The sequence below is a fragment of the Petaurus breviceps genome, unplaced genomic scaffold (assembly GCF_028583685.1).
Source record: "Petaurus breviceps papuanus isolate PSGF00001 unplaced genomic scaffold, PetGlider_PUasm1.0 90654, whole genome shotgun sequence".
Taxonomy (NCBI): Eukaryota; Metazoa; Chordata; class Mammalia; order Diprotodontia; family Petauridae; genus Petaurus; species Petaurus breviceps.
Window position 1 is genome coordinate 7,195,830 of NW_027187301.1, and position 8,299 is coordinate 7,204,128.

Here is an 8,299-nt window from a genome sequence, read left to right on the forward strand (position 1 = left end):
GAAGAATAGGAAGGCAAAAGGGAATGGGTCAACCTTATTCCTATTGAATCTGGCTTGAGGAGGGAGGGAAATACACACTAAATAGGGGATCTCACCCTCCAGGAGAATAGGGGGGAGGGGATGTGAGGGAGGATGATGGAAGGGAGGGCAGGCTGGGGGGGAGGGAAGTTGGAAGCACCCACTTTTGAAAAGGGACAGGATCAAAGTAGAGAATAGAACAAGTGGGATGTGGGATAGGAGGGAGGGAAATATAGTCAGCCTTTTACAATATATCTGCTATGTTATTGTTTTGCATTAGCCACACATGTACAACCTATACTGAACTGCTTATCTTCCCAGTAAGGGTGGGTGATAAGGGAGGAAGGGAATGAATCTGGAATTCAAAGTTTTAAAATCAAATGTTTAAATATATATATATATATATATATTACCAATATTGTTTTACATGTAATTGGGAAATATAGAGATCCACCATGCCCTACTGGAAAAGTTGAAATGGGTATGGGAGAAAATATGGGAGAGAGCAGATCAGAGGTGGGGATATCCTGTGGGACTGCTGTTTTGGGGGGATGGGTGGGGGAAAAATGGGGAGAAAATTTGTAACTCAAAATCTGGCGGAAACGAACGATTTAAATCAGAAGTTAATAAAGCATTAAAAAAAAAAGTGATTCACTGTATATCCACCTGTGCCCCCCTTGAAAGTTTTATACACCTTAGTTTCCTTTTTAGTAAGGGGATGGTAGTGGAATCCACATCCTAGGGATTGTTATGGGACTGATATAATTGTAAAGCTGCTTGGTACAATGCCTGGTACCAAACAACAGTGCTATATGAGTGTAAACTGTGTAAGCTAAAATTAATTGTTTCATGTATGTTAATGTCATGTGAAATTTTCCTTAATTGTGAATTTTATGCCAGTGGTAAGGGGATGAATGATTTTCTGTGCAAAGCAATTTGGAAATGACTAAATTGAGATCACCAGATCGGTAATTACATGATTTTGGCTTCAAAGTCTAAATTTAGGTACATGATACTTATTGATGATATTGTTACTGGTAAATAGTTGTATTAAAAAAAAGTTTATTTACAAAAGTATGCTCATGAAAGGTAATTATGTGAAGAAAAGACCTGTTAAACCTCCTTGTATAAATTTTGTTAAGTATTTGGGAAAGATTTTATGACCAGAGAATTTAGGAATTGTATAGTAGTTAATGACATCAGGATAAACTGTTTTTGAAAACGGGAAACATTCTTATGAAGAAATGTTTTGTAAGATCTTTGGTATGAGATGATGGGGAACAGATTAGCAGACAAGAAAGTTAAGGAGGATGCCCTCTCCATAGAATCTATGAAGAGGGATGTGTTGAATCCCCAAGTCCCTAAGACAAAAGCAATACTTGTGTTCATAGAAGCTGAAAGGGAACATTTTTAAGTTCAGGAAGACTGAAATGAGCAAGGCTATTGGTTATTGCTTGATGGGAGAGAAATGGGCAATCAACACATCTGTGAAGTGTCTTATATGCAAGGAAGTAAACCAAAGGGTATAAAGAAAGCAGTGTGAGTCTCCTGGCAGAAAAGCTAGGAAAGACAGAGCCTGAGATTTAGAGCATTGTTTATGGGTTCCAGAATAGTGAAGTAGTTTCAAAAGTATTATGGAAAAAACTGAGAACAAGATGGGAGACACAAGATGAAAGAGACAAGGAAAATTTTATACTCCACCATGGGGAAGCCATCTCATTAGTCGTGGGAAAGCAAGCAGGGACAGAGGAACAGCAGGTAGAGAAATCTGCCCATTAGTGTATTGAATATTATCTGTAGTGAATTGTTTATAATCAGAATGATTTGACGAAACTGTGGGAATTTGTTTTAATGCTAAAAATGAAAATTGTTAATTGTTTACTGCATGTGGAAAGGTGAAGACTGGAAAAAACTTTATTTTGACTTGTTTTGTTCATTCAGAACAGTCCTCCTGCTCCTGTATGATGTTGTAAAACTGCCAATGTCCCTAGAAATTGTCGCAATTAGGCAAGGTCTTTCAACCTGGAAAAGTGAGCTTGTTTTAGTTATGAAGCTCCTAAACAAAATATTTGACTTGATGAGAAGTAGCAAGTCTATGTCCAAAAGAGTAAAAAGGATCTCTAACAATTAGCTATACAAGGACGAGTTCAAAAATTGTAAAGGCAATCCCTTACGTATGTGAGTCCTGGTAAATCTTTGTTGTAGGTTAAGGTAAAAAGGTTTTGGGATTAAGTGCATGTGAATGTTTGTCCAATCTGGTCCCTATTTTTCATCCTTAGGGCAATTCAATGGCAAGTAAGACATAAGGCAAATTATGAAATCTTGCGGTTTTAAGGACATCCTTCCAGAATATTTTGGAGAATAATTGGATACATAATTAATTGGCTTGTGAGGTAGACATTAACTTCTCTGTTTATTTACTCTAGGATTTCAGTTCAGAATAGTTAGTAATAGAGATCAGAGGATTGAGAAGATAATTGAAAATTTGATGAAAAATATGGAAGGCAGAAAGATTTGTAATTTGATTTTATAGTTAATAGCTCAATCATATTTCAGAAGAAAAGGACATAAGGATACAAATGCAATATTGAATCATTACCCCACGGACTGAGATTGGGATTATAAAGTTACTGTAGAAAAGTTATATCTTTGTATATGTATGGAATGGGGTACCAGTGTATTTCAAAGTGTAATTGGGTATTAATGCAATTGACTGAATTAATTGTTGGGATTAAATCAGAGACATTTTTCGTTGAGAGAAAAGAAATTTTAGTGTGAGATCAGATTAAGGATAGTTCCAGGAAGATAGGGAAGCTGGGGTAGTAGATGCAAATCTATTAGAGCAATACTTTATAATCCTGATGAAAAATTTGATTTTTATGAACAAGAATAAACATAGAAAGGAAGACAGGTTATTTGAGGCTCACTTTAGAGATGTTCTTTAATGTTAATGTGAGATTATAATCATATCTTATACTGATTGTTGGAGCTGGTTATTTCAAGATTTGATGGGACTATTAACTATTACCTCTGAGTCGAATGACAGGTATGGATATTGAGAAAGGCTATCCAAGCTATCTGAGCTACTGATCAATGATGCCAGACCCTATGAGGTACAGATACGGAAGGCCTGTGAAGTATGGGTATGGAAGGTCGGGAGAAAGACTGTTCCACATGAGCTGAGGTAGGATTCTCCTGACTAACCCCCCCCCCCTCCGCCCAGTGACACCTAGCAGACACTCGGCTTCGCTCAATGCAGATTGCAGCTTGGTATACAATTTGCCTGGAATTGATATTCTGAAGTTGGGGAAAAATGCTCCCTGATTACAAATTTGTCCCTATTCTTGGTGGCAAGTTTCAACAAATCTATTAAATACTTGATTCTGGAACATCTTAAGTTACGATAACATAAAGCTATTAGGCTTAGGATTTAGCATAGGTATTCCTGTATAAGTCAGGGTCCTTTAGTTCTTTGTAATAATGTGAGGACAAGTAGGTCAAGGGGTTGTGGGAATATTATTCTGTTATTTAGTTAGTATTACACTTATCTCACCTTTCTCATAATTAGTTAATATTAAAAGGAGGATAGTTTTTGTACTTGGTAAATATTTGAATTGTTGTAATTGTGAGTATAATGTAAATCCTTTAGTGAAATCTCATCCTCCTGGTGGAGGAATCGATAATGGATTAAGGTAAAAATATAAGACACTGGTTTTAATGTGTGATCAAGACAATTGACCAAGACTCCAATTTTAATTTTGTAAGAATGATAAGGGTTAAGGATGGGTAATTTAAATTGGTTCTAAAGTTCCTTTTGTAGGAAAGTGAATGAAAGAAGGAAGAAGAGAAAGAGCATGGAATGCGATGCCGAGGATGGATGGATGTAAAACAACCAGAGGACTTCCATCAGATGGTGTAACCCGTGCCAAACAACAGTGTGAACAGAGACTTTTGGACTTTGGAAGGGACAAATGTTTGTTATTGTTTTCCTTTGAATCTCTAATGCAGCTTTAGCTTCTGTAAGGTGGTCTCCTCTCCTGGGCATTGTTCCAAGTGACTGGACTGCCCACTTCTCACGAGATTCTACTAAATCTTTCTACCTTCACTTGGAGAGGTCTCCGAGTAGTCAGTTTGGGTTAGGGTCTTTGTATGACCTGCCATATATATATATTTAATACAAATATTTATACATATATATTTAATATAAATATTTATACATACATATATATTTATATAAAATAAGAGTGGCTGTCTACTAAGTTCTTGCAGCTTTATAATGTGTTGAATGATGAAATCATAAAGCTTTTGAATCATTTAAATATTAAAGTGAGGAAGTAAAAACCTGGGGTCGTAGCTCAGAATAAAGAGGTTTGTGGATAGATAATAAAGGCATATTTGACTAGATCTTGTCATGAAGGAGACATTCATTGTAACAGAATAATATGCTGTAGAAAATGACAAGCATTGTAGAATTTGAGAAGCATGGAAAAGTTTACATGGTCTGATGCAAAATGGAAATAAGCAGAGTCAATAAAACAATTTAAACAATGATCAAAACAATCTAATTAGAAAGAAAAATAAACACTAAACAATTTAGAAATAAAAGTAAACACCAAACAATTAAAACTATCTTAATATTGCAAAGAAAAAGTTAGGCTCCAGAGATGAGATATGAGAAGACCTCTCTCCCCGCTATTTTGCAGAAGTGGAAGGTCCACAGGTATAGTACACTGATTTGGTTTTTTTCCCATATGTTGATTGGTTGTGCTGAATAATTCTCCTTCTTTAAAAAAATGTTTTTTATAAAGGGCTGGGGGTGGTGAAGGGGAAGAGATATGAAAGAAGAAACCTAGATGATTCAAATTTTTCTGAGCAAAAAATCCCCATTTAAAAAAATATTGAGAAAGGGGGGAAAATCCAAACTTATTTTTTCCCGTATATGCCTGTATCTCTCTACACAAAATTTAAAAATGAGATTCAAAATAAGATTCAAGTTTTGAAGTCACATGAAGGATCGGATCAGTTCCTTTAGAAAATATAATAACTTAATTTCTCCTTTGTCTCCTTTGAAACCTCTCAAGCAGAGAACTGAAATATCTCTGGAGTCCTCTTCTTGGTTCCTCCTCATCTCTGTTCCTATTATTCTTTTTGAGTGACTGTTGGCATTCAGTTTTCCTGACTCTCTCCTGAGGCTGGAATTGATTGCCAAGCTTTTTTGCCTTTTCAGGCTGAGGAGACCCAGGAGATACATGGGAAGATGCTGAAAATGTGGATGGGTGATTGTGTGAAGACCTGTATAAAAAAGTGTTTGGGAGATCAGAAAAGGGGTATGTCAATGTCTGGGGACATTTGAGGACAAACTCCACGGCCATCTCTTTCTCAGAAGAAAGCCCAATTATTGGTCTGGCTACCAATTGTGCCCCACATGTGTATGAAACTATTCCATTATTATGAGGACAGCATTTGGAATCCAGGAGGCACAGGCTAGACAGACCATGTATTGACACGAGATTTGTCCACCAGGACATCGAGTGAAGAATTTCTTGAGTCTCTGCAGGAAAATCTGCTTACAGATGTCATTTTTGATTGTCTGCTGAGGGATGGAGTTGATGATGGCATGAACAGTCATAGTAGGGACGCTTTCCCCTCCTTCGATGATGTATGTTTTAATATAATGTAAAAGTCTTGCCACTTGCCTATTCTGCTTAGTTTGGGTATGGTCTAGGAGTTCAGATTTCACTTCATCTGCAGGGTCAGAAGTCAGTCCAGCCCCAGGCTTGTGGCCAACACCACCTGTTAGAATTTCAATTTTATACCTAGGATCTGATGGAAGTCCAAGTATAGTCTTATATTTTGGAGTAGGTGGGTTGGTTTCCTGATTAATCATCAGCTTTAGGGGAGGTATTTCCAGAAGGGTGGTGGTGAAATCTGATTTAGTCTCAGCTTGGTATTCAGGAGTGGATAGAGGATAAGGAAGCATAGAAGTATGCAAGTGTGGAGGTGTGACTTGATAGTGCAGTCTCACTGGTATTTTCACTGACTGAGGTACATTTATTGGAGACATTTTCTGAGTTTGGGGTTCTGGAGTCGTTTCTGACTGGAGGTTGGGGTTGAATGGACGTGTTTTATAGTAGTTGGGGTCAGAGAAACTTGCGTAAATGGGGTCAGTGCCCATTAGAGGTCTTTCATTATGATCTTGACCTTCTGGTATTGAGACCTGTTGTTCTGTGTCCAGTGGTATAGTTTCCCGGTGGTCTAGTTGTGGTTGAACTGAGGCCTGGGCATTGTTGTCTGGACTGTCCCTTGCCTTATGGTGAATGCTCAGGGAAGGAGTGCTCCAGTGGTCAGGGTTTGCTGGAAGTGTGGAGATGGGCTTAGGTTCAGGTGAAGCTGTGTCCTGGTTGTCTAACTCTGGTGGAGGTATTGTCTCCACATGGCCTGTGAGAGCTGCGGCCTGCTGATCTGTTCCTAGAACTGGCCTTATTTGCCAGGGTCCTTGTTCTGTTAGAAATGACATCTTGGCGTTCTAGTCTGGCACATCCTCGACCTGGTGGGAAGGACTGGGGATTGTGGTCTGAGTTTCAGGTTTGAATGGAGTTTGGGGGCCTAAGTCTGGAGGAAGAGGAGTTGGATGATCCTGGCCTATGAAAGTGTTTGCCTGAGAGTCTTGGGGCACAGGGATGGCCCGAGAGTCTTGTTCTGGTGGCCTGGTGGTGAGGGCATGGCAGAGCTGTGGTCTGCTCAGGCTGAAGGAGAGTTCCTTCATGGCAATCTAAGCCCAATGAGAGTGTTGTTTCAGAAACCGGACCTATGAAAGTCGTCGTCTGCTGTTCTGCTCTGGGTAGCCTTGTTCTCCAGGGATCTTGTTCAGATGGAAGTATATCTTGGTCATTGACATCTGGTTTCTCTTTACTGTTTTGGTCAGAGCCAAGTAAAGGCATAGCCTGGTTTTGTGGTCCAGGGAAAGATGTATCCTCAGGGTTCATGCCCAGTGTAGCTATTGTTTCATGATCTGTAGTCATTGGAATTTCAGGCCTGTAGATGGTTTCTAATGGCATTGTTTCACAGGAATCTAGGTGGAGTTGAACTGTTATCTGGCCATTGGTGTCTGGAATACTATTAGTCTTGGGGTCAATAGCCAGTGGAGAAGAGGTCAGGTCTTCAGGGCTGGGTGGACAAAGAGACATGTCCTTGTGGTCTAAGCTCAGAGGATGTATTTCACCATGATGCTGGGTTGGAAGAATGAGGATGGCTGGCTGGTGTGTCCTGGCTGGGCCTGTTTCCCAATAGTACTGTCCTAGCAGGAGGGACATTGTAGTCTGGGCATTGTAGTCTGGTGTTTCCTCCTCGTGGTGGTCAGGGGATAGTGGAGTCAAGGTCTGATCTTCAGGTCCTGGTAGAGTTATGCAGGGGTAGACTTCACTCTGCTGCACTATTTCCCAGTGATCTTGTTCTCTTTGAAGTATAAACTGGATATTAGTAGTGTCCTGTTTGTCTTTGGCCTCAGGGTCAGGGCTGTTTGGTGATATGTCCCAGAAGTCTAGTGCTGGTGGTCGTGTTTCCCAGTTATTTTCTTGGAATGTGACCTGGGCACTGGAGTCTAACAAATCCTCATTCTGGTTGCTAGGACTGGGTGAAAGTATTATCCAGTGGGCAAGATGAGATAACGTGGTATTGCGGTATTCTCTGCCCAGCAGAGGAGCCATTTCTCGATGACCCTGACATATGAGAGCTGTTTTCCCATTTTCAACTCCTGGTTATGCTGTTTCCCCATGTGCTTGCTCTGGTTGGATTGTGGGTTGGGCCAGGGAGTAGGTTATATTCCTAGTTTGGGCGTCATGACTGGTTGAAGACATTGCCCTGGGATCAGGGCCAGATGGAGTTATGTCCTGCTGTTCGGGCTTCAGCAGGAGTACTCCCTGGGGAGCCTGGCCTGGCGCCGGGACCTGGTAGTTTAATGTCAGTGGCATTGCTTTCCATTGATCTTGCTCTCGTTGGAGTAAGACCTGGTCATTCCAGGCTAATATCTCCTCTGGTGTATGCAATTGTTATTCAGGGGTATGTGGATGTGGAGCCTGGTATTTATGACCTGATAGAATGACATCATCAGGGTCTATAATGCCTGGTGGAGATTTTGCACTCTGTTGCTGACTTGTGTGAGCTGTTATCTGGTAGCCCAGTCCTGGTGATGTTTCCCAGAATTCCAGCTTTTGTTGGCATGTGACTGGTTCTTTTGGATCTGTCATATCCTGACCCTGGTAGTCAAAGTTGGATGGAAGCA

The 8,299-nt window shown here is 40.1% G+C and overlaps 1 long non-coding RNA gene across 1 annotated transcript; it reads left to right on the forward strand.

Moving 5' to 3' along the window:
- Positions 1-693: 693 nt before the first annotated feature.
- LOC138143760 (uncharacterized) lies at positions 694-4,056 on the forward strand. The gene is made up of 3 exons (XR_011163791.1): positions 694-2,658; positions 2,845-3,202; positions 3,839-4,056. It is a non-coding gene; the product is annotated as an uncharacterized lncRNA (long non-coding RNA).
- The last annotated feature ends 4,243 nt before the right edge of the window (positions 4,057-8,299 follow it).